The sequence below is a fragment of the Macrotis lagotis genome, chromosome 6 (genome assembly GCF_037893015.1).
Source record: "Macrotis lagotis isolate mMagLag1 chromosome 6, bilby.v1.9.chrom.fasta, whole genome shotgun sequence".
In the NCBI taxonomy this organism is placed as follows: Eukaryota; Metazoa; Chordata; class Mammalia; order Peramelemorphia; family Peramelidae; genus Macrotis; species Macrotis lagotis.
Window position 1 is genome coordinate 91858710 of NC_133663.1, and position 25173 is coordinate 91883882.

Below are 25173 nucleotides of genomic sequence, written 5' to 3' on the forward strand. Positions count from 1 at the left end.
GAAAATAATATGATAAATTTATTATATTCTTTTGAAAATGAAAGTTTTATGGAACAGAGTTTCACAATTTCACATACAATTCTTTTAGATTTTTTATTGGTGTTTAAGTTTAAATAAAAACAATAAGATTAAGAAATATATGAATGATTCTGAAGGGATTAAATCATTAACATACTTCAGACAAGGGATTAACTTTTTCTAGCAGGAGGGGCCCTACCCTAGTTGAGAGCATTGTAGATAGCATAAATTAATCAAAGGTGGAGGAAAGAAATTAAGAGTAATAATGACAATTTTATTTTACCATTTTGTCTTCTCTCTTAGATCAAAAACTCAGAGAGAGCAAGGTGCTTATTGTTTGACAGAAGGTGGAAAATCTCATAAATTTTTAAAATAAATTACGTCTTAATTCTTTTGCCAATAAAACAAAATAGTGTCGGTTTTGAACTTTACCAACTCTTGGATTCACTTTGTATAAACACTGTAGTGTCCACACTTAGCAAGTTAGCTTAATGTTTGCAATAACAATTCAAGGACTGATTCTCTACCCATAAAAGATGCTTTTAGTGTTTCACAGGTTGAGAATCTGACCCATGGATTTTAAGGTTGGAAGAGATTTAAAAAGAGTAATATCAAGAGACTTAGATATGACAGAAAATTGGATGTGAACTTGAGAGTACATATGTGATAAAGTGCACCATTGCTATTTTGGGTAGCAGGGAATGTGTCAGCTCAAAATACAAGGAATTGATACTCCCTTTAACTACTCAACTTTGGTAAGGCACATCTGGTTATTCAATTCTGTTTGAGATAGTTTAGGATGTGTGTGTGTGTGTGTGTGTGTGTGTGTGTGTGTGTGTGTGTGTAAAATGTTTTATTTTTGTGTATGTAACTTTATCTATATACTGAGATGTCCAGAGTTGTATAGAAAGCAGCCATCACCAAGAGCTCTTTGAGAAAGCCTTCTAGACTGGGACAACAGAGCACTTGTGTTCCAAGGAAGATTGCTGGGGCCTTATGATTATGTTTCATATTTGAATATATATATATATATGTATATATATATATATAGATACTACATTCATTGATGTTTCTATATTTAATATGACTTATTTCATCCATTAGTAGTATATCCATTCTCAATCATAATCAAGGCTTAGTCAGGATGACTGGAGATAGCCTGGATGTGAGGTGACACAGTTAGTATCTCAGGTCCTCCTGATGCCAGAACTGGTGCTCTATCCACTGCATCAACTAGCTGAGGAGAGGATGGATGGATTGGAGCAGGGAGGCCCAGCAAAAGCTGTTGTAGCAGATCAGGCAAGAGAGAATGATGGCTTATACACTTGGGTAGGGAAAAGAGGTATCATGAAGGTAAAACTGAGAGATGTTGTGAAAGTAGAACTGAGAGAATGTGGCAACAGATTGGAAATGGGCAGAAGGATGAGAAGAGTCAAGGATGATCCTTATGTTGTGAGTGGAAGAAGATGGTACTCTTGCACTAATAGGAAAGTTAGGAAGATGGGAGGGACTTGGAGGGACATACTGAGTTAAAGATATCTATGGGATGTCCCTTGCAAAATGTGCAATAGGCAGTTAATGAGATCATCTCTTCAATTCTAAATCCTATAATCTGAATCTAAATTATGAATCTGCTACTACTTACCTTTATAACCTCATTTAATATCTCAAGACCTCAGTTTTTTCCATCTATAAAATAAAAGGGAAGGGCTATGAGCAGCTTTTCAGATTGAAATTCTATTGTTCCATGGTATGCATTTATAGAAAGCTAGAATTAAATGATGCAGACGAAGAGGACATTGGAAAGAAAATAAATGAAAAAATTAACTTACACATATCTCACTGTAAGTTCTGCAAAGTGCTTATCGTACATTATCTCATTTGTTCCTTACAGCAACCCTATGAGGTAAGTGCTATAGTTATTATCTTCAATTGATAGCTGATGAAACTGAGACTGCGAACTCTTCAGTGACTACTAGCTTCACACAAGCTCACACAGCTAGTAAGCACTGGAGGTCAGGGGCTTGCTGGGTGTAAGCAGGCTCCAGTGTATTACTGAGAAGAACTCACATGTGAAAAAATGTTTAAAAGGTGTGATCAAGAGCACTTGTAACCAGAAAAAGAGATGGGTCAGATTTGTAGCAAGAGTGAAGAATAAAAATGGTTGCGCATTAAAAAATTAAAAGAATCTGAGGAGGGGCAACCCTAGGTAGAGCAACCAGTCCTGGAGTCAGAAGGATCTGAGTTTAAATAGATTCAGATACTTACTCGCTATGTGATTCTGGGAAAATCACTTTACTCTGATGGTCTAAAACAAAAATAAACAAAGATAAAAAAAGAATCTGATAGAGGTTTTCCTCATGTTAGATGGATCTCTATTGAGGATTCATGAAAAGATATCCATAAGAATATCCCAAAATGTGGAAGCATTGGGATTTGTCCTAGTTGAAGAAGTTCTCACAAATATGAGATCACATATTCATCAAAATAACTTCTCGGTGACTTTGACCCCATATTATGGGACTATTTAGAGTTTGTTTTCAAATGTGATAATCCTCTCCTTTATGACTTTGTGTCAGCTGGGGGGAGAAAAAGAGATAAACATAGGATAATTTGAGATAAGCACAGGATAACAGGATTTAGTGTTGGAAGGAACTATAGAAATTGTCTAATCCAATCTCTCCATTTTACAAATAAGGAAATTGAGAGCCTTCAAGAATGAGTGACTTTCTAACATCCAAATCCAGGGTTCCTTTGAAGATGTCATATTTCTTTTCATCCAAATTATTGATAAAATATTAACCTGATCTGGAGAAGAATTGAGAAAATTCATCTCCCTTTCTTCCTTGCAAAGGTTGGGGTCTAAGTGTATAGAATAGTATACACTGTTTGATTTGGTTCATGTGTTGCTCACCTTTCTTCCCTCTGTCTCCTTTAAAAGATTGTTTCAAAGGACATCTCAATGGGCAGGGGAGAAGGTAGGTGTTCAGAACTGAAGGTGATATTGAAGAAAAATTAGTAAAAAATTTCCCCCCAAATGCTGAACTTGGACAGCACCAAGGATGCAAAACCAGGTGGTACTTAACAGAGAGATATCTTTAGATATCTACTAATTTGCTGACTTTTTTTCCTACATATTTGCTCAACGGGTTGCAAATCTACTTAACTGTGCTTTCGTGCTACTTGCTTTGAGCCTTCTTCTCCACATGAGAGACATTGTTAAGTATTTCTTTAAATCAAATTATGTCTACAGCCTTCATAGAACCAGAGAATCTTAGAAATCAACTCTGATTGAACAACCTAGAAAGCCTGCCAAAAATGAAATGAAGTCAGCTTGGCAAACCTTGTTTCTTTTTGATGGACCAGGATAGCACCTAGTAAATTTTATATCCTTTACTAAATTTGCACAAGCATCCTCTTACTAATTCATTCCAGAATTTTGCCAATAATTCATACCAGGTTTACCTATGTGTTATTTCAATCTACCCTCTTCTCCATTTTTAAAACCAAGACAACATTTGCCTGTTTAGTGCCTCCGGTCCTTTGGCACATCTCTTTCCTTTTCTCCATGATTTCCCAAAGATTGAAGAATGACTTTGAAATCACACCTCTTTTATTTTTCAGCACAAGTTGTCTGGGCTTAGATGCTTGAATGAATTTTAAGTGACTAGATACTCTCTTATGAGGATTATTATAGCCTGTGTGGTTGGAAGATACCAACATAACACATACATACAGATATAAACATAGACATATGTATGCAGATAGAAAAACAGGCACAGGCAAATAGATACATGCACATGCAAACTATATGTAAGCATATGCAAACTAAAATCTATGGATACAGATATGTGTAGGATTCTGCATTCTATCCTCCTTCCCCATATTACTATTTATACCTTTCTTTCCCATTTTTCAAACACCACAGATTCTAACCTCCACTCTTCTGTCTTATCCCTTCTTCCATTTCCACTTCTTAGGATAGTGATGGAGGACACAGGCTCCCAGTATAGCAGAAAGGATTATGGTTAGATTTCCCCTTAATGATAAAGGTTTGGTTTTCTTCTTCACCTCTACAGGTCCCATTTTCCCAAGTTTATCAAGACTCTTTCTTCTTATAGTATATTTATAGGGCAGCTAGGTAGTACAGTAGATAGGACACTAGTCCTGCAGTCAGGAAGACCTGACTTCAAATCTGGTCTCAGATACTTGACACTGGCTATATGACCTTGAGTCACTTCACCCTGATTACCTTGCATCCAGGGCTATCTCCAGTCATCCTGATCCATATCTGACTCCAGAAGATAAAGTGAGATTGGTGACATTATGGAATCACCTCCCTGATGTCATAGTTTTCTTCAAGAATGAAGGATAGAAGGGCGACTAGGTGGCGTAGTGGATAAAGCACCGGCCGTGGAGTCACGAGTTCAAATCCGGTCTCAGACACTTAATAATTACCTAGCCGTGTGGCCTTGTGGCCTTGGGCAAGCCACTTAACCCTGTTTGCCTTACAAAAAAACCTAAAAAAACCAAAAAGAATGAAGGATAGACAACAATGTTTATACCCTTTCTTATTCAGGTACTTGAGAATTCCTACCTAGAATGTGAGTGACTGGTTACTAGTGTCAGGAAGAGGGATTGCATCTGGATCCCACGCCTGGGATTCTTACAATGTTCAAAATGAAACCATCTTAACGTTAATTAGTGAATATTTGCCACAGTTATGTTTCTTACATTCTTATTGTTTTTTGCTCATCATTGCACAAAATTTTGCTGAATTATTCAGTCTTCTCTCAGTCATTCTGAGGAATAACTTATAACAACTTGAATTTCTATAGTGCTTTAGGACTTACGAAGACCTTCCTTATGTTAATATTGTAAGGTGGTAATATAGCATTAGTACTCCCATTTTACAGATGAGGAAATTGAGTTCAAAAGAGGTTAACTGACTTGCCATACAATAAGTTAAGTGGTAAAGTCAGAATTTAAACTAAGATCCTCCTACACCAAGTCTGGGATTGCCTGCCCCAAGCAGTAATTCAAGCTAATTCCAAACCGTGAATTATAAAAGAAATATATTGAATTCTGCATCTATTATAAGCTTTCCCCCCTTTGGCAGAGTTACCTTCCTAATTATGTTTTCTTTTAGACCAATCACAAAATGAATTGACATTCCTGAGCACACATCAACTAGTGCTAAGGAATGGGGAGGTGACCCAGCAGTTTGCCCAGGAGCATGCCCAGAAAGACAATCTGTGATTCAATATTTGCTGCAGATAATTGAGAGTTGACGCAATTAGAGTTGGCTTAGATTGAGCTTTCCAATCTGTTCTCACTTCCTGATCCTTTGTGTCTGTTAAAAAAAAAGATGCCATTAATGTCGGATCACTAATCTTTGATTTTTTTTAACCACTACATTCTTCTATGTTTTTGTTTTTATTTGGACATTTGTGGGTCAGTTATAAAGCAGATTCATGGCCTTCAAGCCTGGTGAATATGGCCATTATTGAAAGGGTAGGTCATTCTATTTTTACCTACTTTCACTTTAATTGCAAATTGTTAATTTGGGAATTTCCACAAAGAGGTTATGCAAGCATATTGGGAGTTGTTTGAAATAGTTTCTACTTTCCTGGGCTCCCATGTGAGAAACTTACTCTGTTAGATTTTTTTCAGCCTCCCATTTGGCTTGGACAACCTCCTTTATGTTTAGATTCTGGCAGAAACATCAACAATAGTCCTATGATGCCAACTCCAACACTGGTGTGAAGAGTTCGCAGATAACATAAAACTCTGGTTACTTGGAGAAGCCCAAATTAACTTCACCTTTGGTGCTTAGAAAGACATTATTTTCAGGAACCATAGAACTCCTATCCATAAGATAGTTTAGTCTTTCCACCTTGAAGGAGTTAATTTTCTTCCCTTTTGTGAGCAATGTTCTTTCCTGAAGCTTTAACTGGTCACTGCCCCATGGAAGTCTGACAGTCACCTTCCTCTGTAAAGGTCTTTAATTGCAAAACCAGGCATTGCCATTAATCATGTGTATTAGTGAAAAACAATTAGTTATGGCTTAGATGGAAGTAGGGGGTTGGACAAAGGACATATTTTGAGTCGATCTAAGAAAAGATAGCATTGTGGTGCTTCTTTTTATATTCATCTATGATCTAGCATATCCTGACTATCTGAAAAGACAGGTTTTGTTTGGTCAGGTTTTTCCATTTCCACCAGATAGCTGACATTATTTGAAAACCAGAACAGGACAGTTTCTTACAACAATGACATACAAGAGATTCTGCCAATGTGAAGTGAAGGCAATCTATGCATGCTGAAAAGCTACAGAGCTGGGAGCTTTTCTTGTCTGTGCTATGTAGACAGGTTGTCTTCATCTAAAAGTCACTCTTTACTTTCTCAACATCATTCTGAAAAATGGATCACCATGCTACTTATCTGATGCTTTACTACATGCAGAGTATGGAAGATTAGGTTAGGAGGAATATTAGATATTTCCCATCTCAATCACTCAATCACTTATTAAATAAACTATTTGGTACCAGACACTCTGCTAAGACCTAGAGATATAAATGCAAAGAATGAAACAATTTGTACTAGGAGGAGCCTACATTCTATGGGATCAGAGCTATAAAAGTAAAAATATATGTAGCATTAGGGCTATTAGTGGATAAAATGCCAGCTGGAATCTGGAAGACCTGAGTTCACATTCAGCTTCAGACACTTACTGAAGGTGTGATCTCCAAGTCACTTAGCTGCCTCAATTCCTCATCTGTAAAATGAGTTGGAAGAGGAAATGGCCAACTAGTCCAAGAAAACCAATGTGTCTTGAGAGATAGACATTACTGAAATATGTAGCATAAATATACAGTTAATAGATGTAAAGAAGTTAAATACAAGTAGTTTGGGAGAGAAGGTACTTAGCCTGTAGTGAGGAGAAGAATAAGGAGAAATTTCATACAAAAGATAATACCTGAAACTGTGTCTTAATGGAAAAGAAAGTCTCTTTGAAGTACAGGTAAGGAGGGAGAGAATTCCTGGCATGGGAAATGAGCAAACCAAGGGTAAAGAGGCAGAAGATGAAATATTAGTTTGAATGGATCACAGTGTGCTAGAGAGGAAGAATAACACCCAAGGAGGATGGAAAGCTAGTCTGGAGGTAGGTTGTATAGGACTTTACAAGCAAAACAGAAGAGTTTATATTTGATCATAAACTAGGGGCAAGAAAAAACAATGGAGCTGATGGAGTAGAAGAGTCACTTAAGGAAAATTATTTTGACAGCAATAAATAGAATAGCCTGAAATGGCAAAAGAAATTAATCTAGGTAAAAGGTGATAAGGGCCTGACATAAGGCAATTATGTACGTACAGGAAAGGGGTCATATGCAAGAGATGTTATGAAGGTAGAAATAGCAAGATGACTTTGTGGTGTGAAGATGAGGTAGGAGGAGTCAAGGAGTCTGATGAGATTATAAACCTGAGACAATAGTGACATCTTCAACAGAAATAGAGATGTTTGAAAGAGGAGAGAGTTTAAGAAGGATAATTAGGTCAGTTTGGGATGTGTTGAGTTTGAGATGATAGAGACATCCAGTTTGAAATGTCCAATAGGTAGTTGGTGATAAAAGATTGAAGCTTGGGGGAAAAGACTGAGATTGAGTAGATAGGAGTCATTTGCATAGATATACTAGTTAAATCTAAATGAGCTGATGAGGTTTCTAAGAGAAAGAATATAAAGAGAGAAATGAATCTAGAAGAGAATCTTGAGGAACAGCAACATTATGATATAAGGATTCAACAGCACTGTTGACTCATCTCCACAGGACTTTGGAAACCTCTTAACTTTGAAAGTTCACTATACCCCAGAACTATTTCTTACATTAGAAACAATCTTCTGACCTTGCTGCCTCTTTCTGACTGACTGATTCCTCCTAGAACCTCTAATTTAAGGATGCCCAGGTCAATATCTTCATCCTTCTCCAAGCATCTCTGCTGATTCATCTCCATGATGGGAAACTTTTCTGGTTTTCTTTTATATGTTATTTTTCCCTCATAAGAATAGAAGATCCTTGAGGGATGGGATGGTGCTTCTTTTTGCTTGTATTTCAGTTCTCAGCATTTAGTATAGACTCTGACATATAATAAGCTCTTAATAAATGTTTGCTGAATAACTGTTGCCTGCCATTTAGTACCCATATGACCTTAAACATATTAATCCCTCCTTATCTTATTTTCTGTAATTGTAAGGTAAAGGTTTTGGATCAGATGACCTATAAATTGCTTCTTAGCTCAAATTCATACTTTTAAGTTCAGTAGAAGCAACATGATATAAGAGTACTGAGTACATTGGACTAGGTCAAGGCATGAATTCTAGCTCCAGTTCTGCCAGTAATTAGTTTTATAATCTCAGATAGAAAACAATCTTCAATTAGGACCTCAATTTCCTCCTCCACAAATTGGGGAGAGGTTGTTTTAAGGAAAAAACTGTCCTCTTTTACCCAATTCCATTATTGGGAATATACCCTAATATATTATATCGTAATATTATATTTAGGTATATTTAGGTATAAACAGAGGTGTATAATATACCTCATGAAGAACTATGCTCCAAAACATTACCACTTAATCTAAATCTTCAACAATTCAGAAAGGACTGAATGAATTAATACAATCAAGAATTACAAAGAAAAGAAAAAGAATTAAATGGAAAAAACTTAATCAGATCAGTATGCATGATAACCATAATTATATAAAAGAAAATCATATGCAGAAATATGTATTTATATACTCAAACCCTTTTTCAAATTTCCCTAATTTTCTTAAGATCACCATGATCTTATCAGTCATCAAGTTTGTTTCTGGAACTTTCTTCTTTCTCTGTAGTATCTTTCTTGGTGATCTTATAAACTCTTCATTACTTCCACATCTCTACAGGTTTTTCTCTACCATGCCATAGAAACCTCTTCAAACTGAAAACCCACTCTACTCCTAGATTACTCTGTCCATTGGAAATAGTTTGGTTCCTCCCAGAACCCCTAATTTGAGAAGATTTAGACCAAAGCTGTTGCTATTTCTCTCCAGGCTACATTGAAAACATCTCTAGAAGATTTCCTCTACCATGACCCTGCTTCCAGTGCTTTCTTTCCTTCCCAACTCCACCTTTTCATCTCCTTTTTATGGGTTGTCTTCCTTCATTAGAATATAACCTGCTTTAAGATTGGGACTATCTTTCCTGCTCATCACTGTGCCAGGAAAGTACTAATTACTTAATAAATGCTTCTTGATAGACAGGCTAGCCATGTGTTCAATTACCCTCTCTAGACAAATGGCTGAAAGACCCGTATCTCTCTAGTTCTGGTGTCTTTCCTTAACTCTAGTTCCTCATTACCAATTTCCCATTGGACATCTCCTCCTGGATGTCCTGTAGCCATCCCAAACTCAATATATCCAAAACAGAATTCTTTTTCTTCCTTGCCTGAACCATCCCTCTTCCTATGTTCCCTGTTTCTGCTGAGGGCACACTCATCCTTTACAAAATCCAGGTTTGCAATCTCAGATCTCTCTCTCTCTCTCTCTCTCTCTCTCTCTCTCTCTCTCTCTCTCTCTCTCTCTCTCTCTCTCTCTCCTTTAGACCCTTATGTCCAATCAGTTGTCAACTCTTGTTAATCCCACCTATCTATTGCATCCATTCTTCTCTCTTCCCATTCATATTACTAGTCACCATACTTCAGGTCTTGATCTCCTCTCACCTAATCTATGGCAATAGCCTTTTAGTGGTCTCCCCAACTCCAGACTCTTCCCTCTTCAATTCATCGTTAATAAAACTGTCAAGTTGATATTTCTAAGGACAAGAATGACCATGACCTACTTCTAGCCAAGAAACTTTAAAGACTTCCTCTTGCTTCTACGATTAAAATACAAATTCCCCCAACCTTTAAAACCCTGAATAATCAGGCTCCAACTATTTGCCTTGCCACACTCTCCATTCCAATCAAGATAGTGTATATGACATTTCAGGTCTCTGCCATCTTTGAACATTTTATCCCTCAATCCTGGAATGTGCTTCCTATTTATCCCTGCCTAACACATTCTAGAACTTCTTTCTAAATTAGGTCAGAAATCAAGTCTTACTTTTCTGATTTACCCATTTGACTTCAGGGCATTTCCTGACCCTGAAGAAATGACTTTTCATCAATTTTTTTTGGTTTCTTATTTGTTTTTTCTGTGTACAGCTTGTTTAAATCATGGAGAATTAAAGTTCCTTGAGGTCAGAGGTTGTGTTGTTTTTTAACCTTGTATCCTTAGTGCCTACCATTGTGTTTTGCAAATAATGGGCTGATTAATATATATTCATAGAATGAATGAATTTCATCTTTTCCAGTTCATTTTGGAATGCCATCTCAATCCTAGTCTCAGATCAAGTGCCACACCTTAAATAAGACCTTTCCTGATCTCTCTAGTTGTTAAAACACCAAAATTACTTTATAATTATTTGTTTGTACGTTATTTTTTCAGGTAAAATGGAAGCTCCTTGAGGATAGGAATGTTTTTCATTTTTGTCTTTTTATTCCCAGTCTTTATAGCATGGAAGTGCCTGATACATAGAAGTCTTTTTAAAAATTGAATAATTTTTTGAAAATTGAAAAATTGAATTCAGCTTCTATTAATATTTAAAAGTAAGCTTGTAATAAATTATTTTAAATACCTAAAATTATTTTAAATATACCAAAAACACAATGAAATATAAATCTTGAAATAAGACACAGCAGCTAAAAAATAACTAGGTGTTCTTTAATGATCCTTCTACCTTTAACATTCTATGAATTTGTAAGATTTGATTCCATCATCATGATTTCTTATTGGTATTTACTCATTTGCTATTGATGATAAGATTAGTGTGTTCCTCTTTGCTAATGCATTCAAAATGATTCAGGTTTGACTCATAGAGTACTCAGCAGACAAGACAAGAGTTCTATATTCCTCAGAAAGGAAACTTATTTTCATATGGTGTAATTTGGGGACAGGTGTTTCTTGTATTACTCATATATTCAAGATTTTGCTCCCAGAGAATTGAGTTGCTTTCTCTGCTCATTCTTAACACCAGCCAGAAATGTTGAAGTTATATTTGACTAAAAGGTTTTGAAAAATCCCCTCCTAGTTACCTTTTCATTCTGTTTTCCTTAGAAGGTTTTCTTTCTTTATGTCTGATTTTATATTTCAGTTTTTCAAAGTTGTCCATTTTTTCTTTGCTTCCTTCCCTCCCACCAAGAAGGCTAGAATTGAATATGGATACAAATATATATATATATATATATATATATATATATATATATATATATATACACACACATATATACATATCTACATATCTACACATAACATACACATATATGCAGCCATACTATATATATATAATATACACAAAACACATGCACATATATATAGTATTTATAATCATACCCATATAGATAGATAGATAGACATATATATAGGACTTTACTGTGCCTATTTCTACTATCCCATTTCTCTGAAGGTAGGCAGCATCTTCCTTCATAAATCCAAGACTTCCCATATCTTTCTAAATCCATCATTTCATCATTTTGTCTACCACGGCAACATTTCTACCTTATACTATCTAGTCATTTTAAATAGTCCAAAACAATATTGTTTAATATCACTGGCATCTAGTGTTTTTGATTAAATCTATTTCAGCTTTAACTTAATCTGAGATTATGATTACTACTTCTGTTTTTTTTTTTCTGAAAGCAACAGTCCCTCCTCACTTCTCTACTATACTTCAACACATTCTTCTGTGTCGTGGGTTCTCCTTAGCTCAATATCCTCAGCAATATCAATCAAGTTAACAAGCATGTTGTAGTGGAGAGAACAGTGGGTATGAAGTTAGAAATCAGAGCTTCAGATACTATTTAGTTGCTTGTTAAGGCCAGTTTAAATCTTTGTGGGACTGTCCTCATCTATTAAAAAAAATCCCTAACATTGAATTCAGTGATCTGATGATAAGCACCTGACAGTTTTTTAAAGCAAATCCATAGCCTTTTCCGAGTGTGCAAAGTAATTTATTACTTATTATGCAATGTTACTCTCTTCTCCCCCCCCCCCCCCAAAGAATGAATGGTATAGTTTCTGTCTTCTTAGTAACTTACAACTCAGTGACTCTCTTTGCTTCATAAAACATTGTTTTCAGATATGTGCTGAAACCTGCTTACATTAATTTGGGAGAACTGATTATTAAAACTTCAATATGAGCATTTACACATCAGGATGGGCTATAAATGCTGCAAATCAGGGCTTTATTGATTGTTTTGTTGGTGCTGCTGGCTTGAAGTGATGGAGAAAATTAATTAAACTTAAAAGTGTGTTCTGCACACTTTTTTCCCCTCCTGGAAAGATTGTTGTTAAACAATTTATAAGCACATCACACTGTGCTATGCAATAGGAAAAAAGTTGGTTATAGAATTTAGAACAGAGAAGTTACATGTTCTCATACCGGTAGACTCTCATCTCTTCCAAAAATAAGAAAAAGAAAAATTAATTTTGACCCCAGACCTTGCTTTTGATTCATTATAAAGAGTAATAAGAAAGATCACAGTATTTCATTTATGAAGTACCAGGCTTTACATCTCTTTGTAACTTTTCCTAAATAAACAAAAAGTAATTGCATGCAAATGTATCCTGGCATTATTATCTTGGTCTCAGATCCAGCTAGTTTCCTATTCTGCACTGCTTTGTATTTAGGGGAAAGCCCTAAAGACATCTGTCAGCTTTCATGACATATCTGGCTTTAGATCCTACCATTAGTCTATGGAGAACATTCCCTGGCAAATTATCTTTGTGAGTGACAGAACTGAATTTACAATTATTTCCTTCCTCTTGCCTTTGTAATCATGAGTGCTAACCTTTGTTTCCTTTCTGTAACACATCTTTCTTCAAACTAGTTTTGGTCCCATTAGGGAGTCTTGTTAAGCTTAATGGAATGGTCCTATTTTTTAATGTAGTTTAATTACCAAGGATCAAGACTTCAAATTACAAAAAGGAAATATTTTGAAATTTCTATTGGGTCACTGACACAATGTGAATTAAAATATCAAGTATCACGATGAGTCCAGTTTTCCACAAACTGTGATGTGTGAGCCCCTACATGCAGACCCATGATGCCCCACTCTGACTCTTTCTAGCTTAGTAAAGAGCTTAGGGCCCTTTGGAGGCCCCCATTATTAGAGGACCCATCTGCTGGCAACTTCTTGAGATTACAGAACTTTGTCATCCGATACAATTTTTGTATGTGAATATTTAAGTAAATCTTCAACAGTGGATCCACCCAACAAGCTGAAGGCACTATCTCTGTTGTCAGGACAAAGAGAAAAGAATGGGAGGGGGAGGGGGAGGGGGAGGGGAGGGTCACAGGAGTAGACTTATACTGCTGGCTTTCTTTCCTAAACTCTTTAATGTGCTGGGATACCCCAGGAAAAACCGAGAAAGTGTCAGAAATTCAGAGAGAAATATCTTATAAGGAAAGGGTGATCAATAGTATCAAATGTTTCTCCAATTTTTATCCCATTTTCTACCACTTGACAAGGCCTGAGTCCACTTGTTCTGCTCCTCATTCCCTAAACACCCTATTTTCTTATCTAGAATACATTTCATAGGCTTCTTTGCTTATCTAAAATCTTATTCTTTTTTTTCAGGTTCCTACTCAACTGTCATGTTTTACATAAAGTGAAAGAAAGATAAGGACCGGGAACAATGAAAGTAGCAGAAAAGTAAAAAAATAGAGTTGTTATAGAGAAAATCTTCTTAGAAACCTTAGAAGAATTCAGAAGTGGAAAGGGCTCCCTGAGGAGATAGAGGAATTCCCTTAATTTCCCTTAAGCACAGATTAGAAGACAACTTTTAGAGAGGATATCCTTTTTTTGTGTGATAGATGGCCACTAAGATTCCTTCCTACTTTGTTATTCTCCGATTCTGTGCAATTCTGATTCTGGGAAGCATACCTACATGGGTGCACCCTTCAATGAAGTTAGGGGTCCTCTTAAAGAGCTTAGAACTTAGATAAGAGATTTGAATTTGGTTCTATTTCTTCCTGGAGAGCTGGTACCATCTTGAAGGAATCTTTCATCTATAGCATCTAGCACAGTTCTCTATACCCATTACAGGAGCTCCAGTAATGCTTGCTATTGAAGATGTTGATTATGTAACCCTTTGTTAGCCCCCCCAAACCTTGGAGTTTGATATTAATGGTCCTAAAAATCATATATATATGTATATATATATATATGTATATGTATATATCTATATACACACTTCTCCCATAGGCTACAGTTTCTGAACTTAAGACCATGCTAGATAGCAGGAGGATAGTCTGATAGGATTAGACCAGTGAAGTTATGCCTGACTGTTGCTCAGTCACTTCAGTCATGTCCAACTCTACATGATGAGGGTCTGCTGAGGAGTGCACTCATACAGAGCACTCAAGAACAAGGGAGAAGTTGGGCATCAGGGCAAGAGGTGGTACCAGAACCAGAAGGGTCCACTGCAACAGCAACAGGTGCCAAATGGCAGCTTTAATGACCTGTGCCTGGGTATGTGTTCAGGGGTTAGGGAGCAGCAGCAGATCCTAGGTGGCATACCAAGAGATGAACAGTTTGAGGAACAAGTAGTAACTGTGGCTCAACTTCCAGGGCAGGGCAGGATCTCAGTTCCAAATTCAAGTCCAGTCTGAAGCTTTCAGAGAAATAACCAGGGGAGGAATCCCAGACCAAGCAGAGGCTATAGTTCTATCACATTGAACTAGAAGAACTTCCCAGGTGGTAGACAATGGTAAATCGTGTAGCAATCCATGGTTGTTCAGACCCAGACTTGGGTCAGGAATTTGCAGCTTAGACCAGGGAGGCAGCAATCAGACTTTATAGCTTGTATTATACCACTTTGGGAATCCTAAAGAGTAGCAGGTCCCACTCTGAGTTGTCCCTGAGGTCCTAGCATTGGTTGATTGGTTGGTTGATTATCAAAGAAGACCAAAATAACATCACTATATTAGAGACAAACTATAGTGTGTCTAACTGTGGCTGATCAGACCAAACAAGTTCAGGATGCTCTGCCACAGGTCAGGCACAGATAGTTTATATGAAAACTTAGGATAGGTACTATAAACTTATGCATCTTATCATTCCTTTGAGCTGTTTCAATTCAGCCTTGCTCATAGAACACAGCACAGCTGATGGCATGCCAAGCCAGGCTCTCTCAGGGGACTAGTCTTCTTGACAATACCCTTCACTTCAAGGTCCTAGATTAATACAAAATTCAATATTCCAAGAAATTAGCATAGAAACAGCCCAGACCTTCCCCCCAAGAAATTGTACAAAAACACAGTTCTAGCATTGTCTGAAGCCAAGAAGTAGACAAGGAAAATGAACAAACAGAAAAATAATCCCACTATAAAAAACTATATGGTATTAAGGACAACCCAGAACAATAAAATGACTCCAAAACATCTACAAACAAAACATTCATTGGAATCAAATCCAACTAGAATTCCTGGAAAAGATGAAGCAATTTTTTTTAAAGTTTAAAATTGTTATTGATAAATGAAAAAATCAGTAAAGGGGAAAAATGAAAAATAATGAGACTTAATGGGAGTAAGGGTAGAAAAGCTTTTAGAATAGTTTGGCACAAGAGGTAGAAAACTTTTCATGAGTAAAAAATTCCCTAAAATAAAAATGGAACAAATAGAAGTCAATGACTACATGCCACAAGAAATATAAAAACAAACTAAATGACTAAACAAATAGAAGAAAATATAAGGGTATCTCATAGGAAACACTGTCTTGGAAAACAGATCAAGGAGAAAAAAATTTAAGAATCATTGGGACTATCTAAAATGTCATGACTTAAAAAAAAAGACAGAAAGAACCTAGATATCATATTCCAACAAATCTCATAGAACTAAAAGACACAATGTAAAGAAAGAATCTACTGGTTACCTGCTGAAAGAAACTCAAAACAAAAACTCCCAGCAAAAACAAAAACAAAAACAAAAACAAAAACAAAAACAAAACTACTACAAGCAACCAGAAAGAAAAAAAAAACTGAGGAGCCATAGCCAGGATCTTATATGATTAAGCAACTAACATTCTGAAGGAAGAAAAAGTTTGGAATATCATAAGAATATAGCATTACAATCAAGAAAAACTGGGAAATGGATTTCTAATGAAATAGATAACTTCTAAACAATCATGATGAAAAGGCTAAAACTGAATAGAAACTTGGAAGTTTAAATGCAGGAATTAAATGAAACATAAAAGATAAAAACAAATGAACAATCATAAGGAAATTAAACAATGATAAATTACTTACATTCTAACATGGGTTTTTATATCTTTGTGGCATTTTATATCATATATAATTATCCACATATCCATTTAGATATACTACTAGAATGTGAACCTCATGAAGGCACCTTTTACAACCAACATGATGCTCTACATTCTAATATATATATATATATATATACATATATATATGTGTGTGTGTGTGTGTGTGTGTGTGTGTGTTCAATTAGAAGTCTATATAAGGGGTGGCTAGGCAGCTAGGTGGCTCAGTGGATAAAGCACTGGCCTGGAGTCAGGAGTACCTGGGTTCAAGTCTGGTCTCAGACACTTAATAATTACATAGCTGTGTGGCCTTGGGCAAGCCACTTAACCCAATTTGCCTTGCAAAAACTTACAAAAAAAAAAAGAAATCTATACAAATAAGGAGATAAAAGGAAGGAACAATAATGCTTGAACAGTATTTTTATCTGAACTAGTCAAAGGAGAAAAGAACACACACACACACACACACACAACATTAGTTCAAAAAAACATTTCACTGAAAAGAAAAGAGGAAGGGAAAGGAAGAAGAGAGAAGAGGAAGTTAGAGAGAATTGGTTAAAAATTTAGTTTCACACAAAATACACTTTTTTTTGGTTTTTGCAAGGCAATGGGGTTAAGTGACTTGTCCAAGGTCACACAATTAGGTAATTATTAAATGTCTGAGGTCATATTTGAACTCAGGTCCTCCTGACTTCAAAGTTGGTGCTCTATCCACTGTGCCACCTAGCTGCCCCATAAAATAAACTCTTAAGAATGAACAATTTATAAATCTTTTTGAGATGGCAAAGAACTGGAATCTGATGGAATATCCAAAAACTGAAGAATGGTTGAAATATAGCCTATGCTTATTAATCAAGTGAGAAATGAAGCTATCTTGCATCCCTAGACAGATTTTCTTTTACTACACCAAATGAACACTAACACTATCTAGTTCTGTGCTGATGAATACACCATCGAGACTGAGGTCACCTATACCATGTTATCTCAAAGTTGTCTCAAGGTGGTTAGCATAGTAACTGTTTCATAGTAGGTATATATATATATCATATATATACATGCATATAACATATGTATGCATATATATACACACATATAAATGCAAGTTGTTATTTGGTTGTTGTTGTTATTGATAAAGTTCACAACCTTCTGCTTGGCCTTCAATGTCCTCTACAAGCTGAAGACATATAATTGTGATGGAATATTAATGTTCTATAAGAAGTATACATTGGGTGTTTCAGAGAAATCTGGAAGACTTGTATGAACTGATGAAGAATGAAGTGAACAGAACCAGAGGACAATTTGAAAAAGAATAGCAACTTTAAAAAAATTAGAGATTCTGACCAAAGTAATGACTGCTGTAATTCCAAAGGACTAATGGTGAAACATGCTACTCATCTACTGGTAGAGAGATGAAGGATTTAGAGTTCAGAATGAGTTCGTAAAATTCTTTTGAATATGACCAGTGAAGAAATTTATTTTGCTTGACAGAGCAAAATTGACTTTCTGACTTTCATTCTTTGGGGAGGAAAAAAAAGGAGAAGAAAAAGTGCATTTTTGCTAATTGAAAAAATATATATAATTTCTAAAATAAAAAAACACAAATAAATGTACATAAAAATAACATTAATACTTCCATAAAATAGCATGAATACTTCCTGGGAATGTTTCTGATGATCAGTGGAGTGTGAAAACTGAAGGATTTTGTGGGTGTCACTCATTTTGGGGAGGGGGGGAAGGGAGGGGAAGGGAAGGGGAGACTGTCTAAATTAATATTGTAGTTTCAGTTTCCTCATCAGTAAAAGGAGCTAGAGAAGACAAAGGCAAACCCCTATAGTATCTTTGCCAAGAAAACTTCAAATGGAATCAGGAAGTCAGACATAACTGAATATTTTTCTCTAGACAATCTGACACTTAACATATCTACCATAGTTGCATATGTCTTGGGACTATAGCCTATGCTTATTAATCAAGTGAGAAATGAAGCTATCTTGCATCCCTAGACAGATTTGCTTTTACTACACCAAATGAACACTAACACTATCTAGTTCTGCGCTGATGAATACACCATCGAGACTCAGGTCAACTATACCATGTTATCTCAAAGTTGTCTTCAAAAAAAAAATCACTTTTCCCCCCACAAAGATCAATTCCCTACACAAAAGGTTGGTAACTCCCTGAAAGGCAGTGAAGAGGCTCATTGGATAGAGTGCTAGATCCAGTTAGGGAAACTTGAGTGCCATTTACTAGCTATATGATCCTAGAGAAGTCATTTAACCTCAGTTTCTCAAATTGTAAAATGGGAATAATACCTCCTAGGGTTGTTGTAAGGCTTAAATGAGATAATATTTACAAGGTGGTTAGCATAGTAACTGTTTCATAGTAGGTATAAATATATATATCATATATACATGCATATAACATATGTATGCATATACACATATAAATGCAAGTTGTTTGCTATTTGGTTGTTGTTGAGTTCACAACCTTCTACTTGGCCTTCAATGTCCTCTACAAGCTGAAGACAAACTGCCCCTTTGCAGCCTTCTTTCATATTACTCCACTCCAACAATTCAGCCAGACCATAAAACTCTTATTCCCCAGTTCTGATACTGCCTTTCCACACTTTGCTCCCATGCCTCAGCTTCTTTCTTTCCCTATAACTTCTTTGACTTCCTGGGACTTCCTCTCCCTGGAACATCCCTCTACCATGCCAGTCTCCTTCTCTCACTGGTATGTTCTTCATGAGATCTCTATTCTAGGAATGGAAAATGACCAACAAACCTTCATTATCCTCCTGATTCTGCTTCTAACTTTCCAAACTTGAACAGCATGGCCAGACTCAGATACTTTCCTGCTCCATAGCCCCTTGCCCCTTTCAACTCCCTTCCATGTGTTGCTTTTATTCATTAGAATTAAAAGCCTTGCATTCTTACTCTTTGCATGTATTCCCCTTCCTGCCTCCCATTACTTAATAGAATGCCTGGCAACATAGTAAGTGCTTATAAAAGCTTGTTGTCTTGCTTCCAAACTAAACTTGTGATTTTCTGTCTCTATGACTTGATTCATATTGTTCTCTATCCCTGGCATGTCCTCACTCCTTTTCACCTGCTAAATTACAACCCATCCTTTAAGGCCCAATTTAAATGCTGTGGACTCTTGCCTGTTCTTATTAGTTGGTAATGTTACTTCCCTCTTCCCTCTTCAAACTTTAACCTCAAAGGTGTTTTTTACATCTTTGTTGCATTTTATATCATAATTATCTATGTATATATTTAGATACTACTAGAATGTGAAATTCATGAAGGCACCTTTTACACCCAATATGATGTTCTAGGCACCATAATTGAGTAATAAATGTTTTTTGAACTGAGTCCTTAGAGCATCGTAGAATAAATCATATACCTGAGACTGGAAAGGGAAAACATCTGGTCCAGAACTGTCAACACAAATGAATTGCAATTATAACACCCCTGAGTGCAACTCAACCAGATTAAAATGTAGTTGAGAAATATTTAACAAAAATCAATAAAAGAAGAATATAGATAATATTAATATGTGGGTTTCCAAGTCAATATCCAGCTATAGGGATCCTTGTGTTTGGTTTGGTTTAACATCACTGATCTTGTGGAATCTTCTCCTTCCGGGTTTTTTTTTTAATACAAATGAGGAAACTGAGGACCAATTCATTAGGTAACTTGCTCAAAATTGCATAGGAAATAAGTAATAGAAATAGGTTTCAAACTCAGATCTCTGTCTCAAACCCACACTCTCTCTATCATTCCTTATGGCCTCTTAATCCATATCCATGACCCTGAATATGTTCTCTACCTTGGCTCCAGTCTGACAGATCATAAGGGATCTCTAATTCTCCTCTCAGGGACTGGAATGTGGCAAGCTAACTGAAATGGAAGTAGCTAAAGCCTGGCTATGACCTTGAGTAACTGTAATTTAAGAAGTTTGGACAAGTTGTTTGCCACAAAAGTGCCTAGAGTCAGGGAGACCTCCTCTCTTTTTCAGCAGGCCCTGACAAGTGAGAAAAAGTCCATATGATTTCTTGCCACATTTGTGCTATCGAGGCAAACCACAAAACTACATAAAGTGCTTCCAATATTGTGTCTAATTCTGTTGAAGCTGTTGGCCAGCCAGTGTTCTGCATTGTTCTCACTAATTATATATTGTTGTTTTCAAATGGTCTTCCCCTCTAATTGTGTTTATTTTTTAGAAGAGAAAATAGCCAGCCCCGTTCTACCCATGTGCAAGTCATTATTCTCAATTTCTTCATTTTCACTGTATTAGATTTTTATTGAATTTTATTGCTTCTCTGAAACAAACTGCAGAAAGTATAAACAAGATGTCATTTCTGTGGAAACCAGTTTACAAATTAAAATCTGTGGAAACATTACTGGTATTCTCTGCTGTTCTTAGAGCTTAACTGAAGAGGCTTTGAAGAAATTCAGAAACAAATTTTATGGCCTTCAGATTGATAAGCCTTAGAAATGTAATTTAGAAACTTTCCTGAGTGAATGGACATCTGGTAGCGCTATTTTTGTGATTATTTTATTTTAAATTTCTAGAGCATAAGAAGATTTATATATGAATGAATGCAAAGTATAATGAGAGAACAAGGAAGACAATACATAAAATGATGAGAACAATGCAAATGGAAAAGAACCATAAGAAAATTCATATAGAATGTTGTAAAATGGTAATGACCAAGCTTGGCCTCAAGGAAAAGATTTAGGAGATACTATTCCTACTTTGCAGATGGTTGTCCACTGTCATTGACAAATTCAGCAGAGAGGATAGTGTCTCTGAATTGGAATGTCATCAAAGAGGAGGTGATAGGGGTTCATTTCCCTTATTATACTTTTAAATTTAGGTTGTCTAAAACATCATCTAAAACATAATAACTTTACAGCCCATAGAATTAAAATCTGCAATCCCACACCAGCCCCTTCACCTCCTTCCATTCATCCTAAGCTGGGGAGGACAGGACAGGGTCTTGAACAAACAAGCTCTGGGTTTGTCTGCTCACTTTCCATTGACTGAGGCTATTTCTGACATCTTAAAACCACTTAACTTTGTAAGAAGAAATGGAGAGTTTTGAATAGTTTGCTGGTTGTTTTCCACATTTTGTGGATTGTGAAATTGTAGTGGTGACCCTGTTTGTATTAGTGAGCCTGATTGCATTAAGGGCTGTCTCCAGTTGTTGCTAAGCTTCCTGTGAATGTTGTAGTTCAAGCTGCAGCTGTTGTCACTGGGAGGCTGAGGGTTCAGAGGAATTGCATTGTCGTCCTTCAGAAAGTCTCACTCCTGATAACTGAGATAAAAGATTAGCAATAGGAGTCATGGCTTCTCAATTGCTTAGAGTCTATGAACTCTTTGAAGAATGTTCATCAGCGGAACCACTGGTAAAATGCATGTTTGATCTATTGTCCAAAGACCTCCTAATGCCCAACAGTGTATGTTGAGGTGAAACAATGTATTATATCAATTCATCTAAATCTCTAGGGGTTCTGTGTTCAAGTGTGAGATGAGCTACAAAGTCATTGTGACATGATTATAATCTCTGCCAGGTATTGCTGCACAGATTGGACAAATAACTTCTGTTGATGTTTCTGCATGTTCAGAAGTAGCATGCTCTTGAAGATATGTTTCCATATAACCCATTTTCTCACAATAGAGAAGAAAACTATAGCTACTGAGAAAGATTCTTGACCATAATACCAAACTGAAATCTACCCTTGTTAGTATACATCACATTGGATGGTCGGTTATATACTTTGTCATTGTCACACCACTTTTGTAAGATGTACAAAGATCATAATTGTTGCAAATTAAACACTAGTATCTTTGATCTTGAATATTTCCTTTTAAAAAAAAGCATCACTGCTGACACTTTCATGTTGGGACATCCTAATTCAGTTGGTGGCAGAGTGGTCCCTCCTGGACTACAGACATATGTAAACTTCTGGAGGGGTCCCAGAACTATTCAAACTATTTGACTGACCTGGTCATAGAGTTGGTGAGCAAATAGGGATAGGGAATATATTACAGAATGCTTGGGTAGTGAGAAGAGCAGCCACCCTGGGGGTGTTCCTTCAATTTCTATCCTGTCCCTGGGTCATCCCAGAACCACCACTAGGGGTTTCCTTTCATTTTGCATTTTTTCTTTGGCACTAGCTGCTTGACTACTCACATTCCTAGGAGATTGATGATCACCAGGTCTGACCATCATCCCTATCAGTGTCTCTGAAGACTTACCAAATTCTCTGTTTTTATTCCTTAATTCCCTTGTATTATTTTCATTATTCATGTAAGCTAAGGACTTCTGGGCCTTTTCTTCTGATGAAGAGCACCACACTTGAGGTTTATGGACCTTTCTGCCTTGCTGTTTTATTTTACATTTGTCTCCCAGAGTTAGGATGTGATTAACTTGAAAGCAGGGACTATCTTGATTTTAAAATTTGTATCCCTAGTATTTGGCACAGTCTTAGTACAAAGTAAATATCTAATAAATGCTTTGTCATTCATTCATTCATTCAGTCATTCATTCATTCACTCATTCATTATATAATTTCAGATTTTTAAAATTTTGCTGAACTGGATTCCCTCTGTTCCTTTTTTGATTTTCAGAAATGATGGTTTTTTAGCACAGAGGATGGAGAAGGATATATTGGGACATGTAGTAATACAAAACTAAAATATATCAATAATATTTTTAAAAATTTTGAGCATGTGACAGGAATGGTACAATTTCCTCTGAGGCCCATTTGTCTAGGTTCTCAATTGGTTGGTATGAATACCACTTCTTTTCTGGTTTGATGTAAGTAAAGGTTTCATTCACATCTTCAATGATCATCTGTTTATATGGAATTATGCTCCAACTCTCTTCCAGCTGGAGGAAATCCCTCTTCTCCAGTTTGTCAGATTCAAAAATCTGAGCCTTTGAAGCCCACACTTTTGAATCTTCTTGTTCATCAGCCTCCCCTAGAAAGGTGAATCAACTCCCTGACATAGGCTTTAATTTTCTCAGACTTGTCTACTAGAATGGCCTTAGTCACATTAGCATTGTAGAAAGACTCAATTGGTCACTGGTGTCTCATTTGTGTAATCAATCTATTGGAGAAAGATTCATTATGTTATTTCAGGGCATAAGCCCTGAAAACAATTTTTGGAGAGGTTTTTGGTTGTTGTTTTTTTGTTTTGGGGGAATATTGTTACCATTAGCTTTTATGTAGTGCTTTAAGATTTGCAAAATAACTTAAAAATAAAATCTCTTTTTGCTCACAAAATAACTCTCAGAGATAGCTGTTATCCCCAATTTACAAATGAGAAATCTGTGGTGGAAAGAGAATGACTTCCTTAGGGTCCCACAACTAGTAAGTGTCTGAGACCAATTCAAACTCAAGTCTCCCTGATTCCAGGTCTAGCACAACATCATTGTCTTACCTGTCTCCACAAGTTTTGCTGAGACATAGGACCTTGGTTTCAGAACTGGAAGTGACTTCCGAATCTAATGTAAGTCCTTTTTTTTTTTTAACAGATGAAGAAACCATGACCTTGGGAGATCACATGACTTACCCAAGCTAGCATAAGTAGTACTGTCAAGAGTAGGATTCAAATTCATATCCTGTGATTCCAAAGCTGATCTTTCATTGTACTACCCTGACCTCTTTTCAGTAGTTTTCAGAACCATTGTTTCAGTGGTTTTTATCCAGACATGTTAGAACTTTCCACTAACCCCAACAATGTGTTGCTCCTAACAAAATGGAATGTCAGTATTGCTATTTTTCACTAAGTATGTAAGTAAGGCTATGTACCCAGTGATCTGGTTTGTGAGTCCTGACTAAGCAGACATAAATGGAAACAATCCAGCAGGACCATTAACACTATTAAAAGAGAAATTTGTAGAATTCAGGGTCATATATTCTTGGATCCTCATGGTTAAAGACAATCAAGCCAGTTCGGGTCATGATAACAGAGAAAGACTAGACTGGATCCCATAACAGATAAATCAACATCAGTAAAGTTTCAAACTATCAGGAAGTCAAGATAATTTCAGAACCAAGGAGAGCTCCCAGGCTCCTATCAATGTATTTTTCATTGAGATCTTTTAATTTGGAGCATCCCTTGGGACTTCCCATTTGACTTCATTCATTCATTCATTCAACATGCAACTCATTCAACATTTCACAAATATTTTAGAGCCTACAGTTTCCCATTGGATCAAACTTCTTTGGCAGTGAAAAGTCTTAAGCAAGCTCCATTTTCCTGGAAGTAGATAATTCTTCTCTTCCTCCCATGACTAAAAGTTGATCAGTATCATCCTGATAGATTAGGAGTTAAGCTTTTGGGAGAAGGCCTGATGGGTTTTGGATAATCAGAGCTTGGAATGGAATTCCCACCTATCAGGAAACTTAAACTACCTCATCATTAGACTTTTATTCTTGATGGTCAAATCAACCTCCTGGCCTGGGGTGAGTAATCCTTTTGGCTAGAATCCTGATCAGTTCACCTTACTTCTGCAATGAATTATTCTTGAAAAATTTCCGTTTTTGGTGGGGACAGACAAGTGATCTTGTCAGTGTAAGGAACTTCTTTTGTGAAACTCCCTCTACAGATGTATATAGGTAAATCTACTATAATCATAATTTTAGGGGGCTACCTAGAGTACATTGATTAAATAACTTGATCCACAGTCACATACCTCATTTTAGATGTTGTTTGTCCTTCATTCTTGAAGAAGACCATGACA

General features: G+C 36.3%; 1 pseudogene; it reads right to left on the minus strand.

The window, feature by feature from the left end:
• Positions 1 to 21242: 21242 nt before the first annotated feature.
• Positions 21243 to 22330, minus strand: LOC141491745 (E3 ubiquitin-protein ligase KCMF1 pseudogene; annotated as a pseudogene).
• Positions 22331 to 25173: the final 2843 nt, after the last annotated feature.